The sequence below is a fragment of the Trichechus manatus genome, unplaced genomic scaffold (assembly GCF_000243295.1).
Source record: "Trichechus manatus latirostris isolate Lorelei unplaced genomic scaffold, TriManLat1.0 scaffold00008, whole genome shotgun sequence".
Classification (NCBI taxonomy): Eukaryota; Metazoa; Chordata; class Mammalia; order Sirenia; family Trichechidae; genus Trichechus; species Trichechus manatus.
Window position 1 is genome coordinate 33,130,794 of NW_004443944.1, and position 2,183 is coordinate 33,132,976.

The window sequence follows — 2,183 nt, forward strand, 5'->3', positions numbered from 1 at the left end:
TCACTAACTCTAGAAGCAGCTTAGTGTTTTTGGACAGCTTTGCCCGCTGAGCCCAAGTCAAACTTTGCACGCAGGTCTTTGAATGCGTGATCATGTAAGACTGTCCAGAACCCTGGACAGAGCCATTGGGGCTGAAGTGGAGAACGAAGTAGGAGTTGTAAACTGGCTTTCAAGAGGTAAATCTACCCACAGTTGTATTTGTTTGGTAGGTGTAGTTCATTTGAATTGCAGTACCTTAAGGTGAGACACACACTAATTAGCCACAGGTTCCACCACTCCTTAATGTCTTGAGGCAACCTGCTTCATTCACTTATGTTATTAATCTGGTTGTTGAACCCTTTTGAGTTTTTGACCTCCGTATTTGAGGGATATTTAGGAATGAGGATGCCTGGGACCTTGTGGCTGCCAAGGGACCCCTGGGGCTTTATGACCGCTGGTGGCAGCTACAGGCTGATCGGGCTACTGGGAGAGCAATGGAGTGGAAAAATCCAGTTGCCTCTAAGATACCCTCTCCCTTCTTCCCTCCCCTGCCCAACCTCCCTTTCACATCACAAGGTCTGGAGGCGCTGGTGAGTGGCCAAAGTCCCTTTAATATCCCTGAATTGCGTTACAAGTAATACTGCTGGAGATGGGGAAGGGATGGGGGTCTGGGGCGCGAGTTGGGGGTGAGTGGGGAGGGGGCGCGCCAAGCGCTCATACAAAATATGGCCAAAAGGCTTAGCATGCATGGAAAATTATTGCTGTCGGAAGTTCCTATTTACAGAGTCAACACCCTCCGTAATTGCTTCTGCGACCCCTCACCCTCCCAACATCCCTGCAGCCTCCCTTCCCTGGCGGGCCTGGGTCTGGGCGAAGGAACACCCACTCCCTCGGAAGCCCTTGAGAAGTATCCCTGCTTCAGGGCTTCTTCAGCCTCCGCCCTCCTTAGTGGCGGGGCCGGGGAAGGAAGGTCGGAGAGTCCAGGACTCCTGCCCCCAGCTGGGCGCAGAGCGCTGGGGCAGAGGCGTGTGCTTAAAGCAGAGGGAGTCAGGGCCCGTACGCGCGGAGGTGTGTGCTTCGGTCCTCGCCCGGGCATGCAGAAGCTCGGCGGGGGAGGTAGTGGCGGCCAACTGGGTGGCGGCTGGTAGGCCCGGCCCCTCTGCCCGGGAGAGTTGCATAGACGTGGCTGGGAGGGAGCGCTCCTCCCGGGGAGCGGGCCAGAGGCCCCAGCGGGGTCCGGGGCTCAGTCGGTCCCTGGAACCTGGGGTCCCTCAAGAAGAGGAATAAACAGGAAACATCCAGGAGGCTCCTCTCTCCGGGCTGCCTGGGGTGGGGGTGGAAGGCGCAGGAGGGAAGGGACCTGCCCTGTGTCTGGACCTCCTGACCCTCCCTTCCCAGCTGAGGGTCGGCAGGTGACCTCTCCTATCCTCGTGCCCCCTTCCCAGCGAGTTCAGGCTCTGGTGTGGGTGGGGCTTCTCCCTCACTCCCGGTGTTGAGGATGGGGTGGGGGCGACACCCCCCTATGGCCTTTGCTGTCCTTCCCCATGCCTGGCTCCCTGACCTCCCAGTCCAGCTGGGGAAGCCAGACCATCCCTGGGTGAGGCCAAGAGATTAAATAATAAATAGATAAATAAATAAATACACAAATAAATAACTGGAGAGACCCAGCAGGACGGGGGGGGGGGCATTTGTGAGGGGTCCCAAACCTCCCCCTAAGAAGGAGGGATACCTGTAGTCCTGGGGGCGGGGAGGAAAAGTGCTCAGAAAATCTGGGGGGAGGGCAGATCGAGGCTGGATGCTCAAGGAGGGGCAGCCTTAGCGGGCAGGGCCCTGAAATGTCCCTCAAATTTGCCCCAGGTCTGGTAAACTCAAAGGGGTGAGGGCTGCTAGAGGAAGGGGGCGTCTGGAGAGAGTAGGGGGTGGGAGTGAGTGAGGAGACCTCCGTGGATCTAAGAGAGTGGGAAGTGCGTGTGTGTATGGGGGAGAAGGGCGGTGAACTGCTGGACCTAAGGTCCGGATATGGACGGAGATCACGGACAGGTTGGAGCCTCCCAGAGGGGTGAAGACTAGACCCCTGGATGAACACACATGGCGAGATGCTGCTGAGAGGCGAGGGGGATGGACTAGGGTTGGACTGTGGTCTGGGAGCTACAGGGCCTGGATCGAGGTGCGGCTGGGGAAACCGAGGTGGGGTGAGCGTTAAA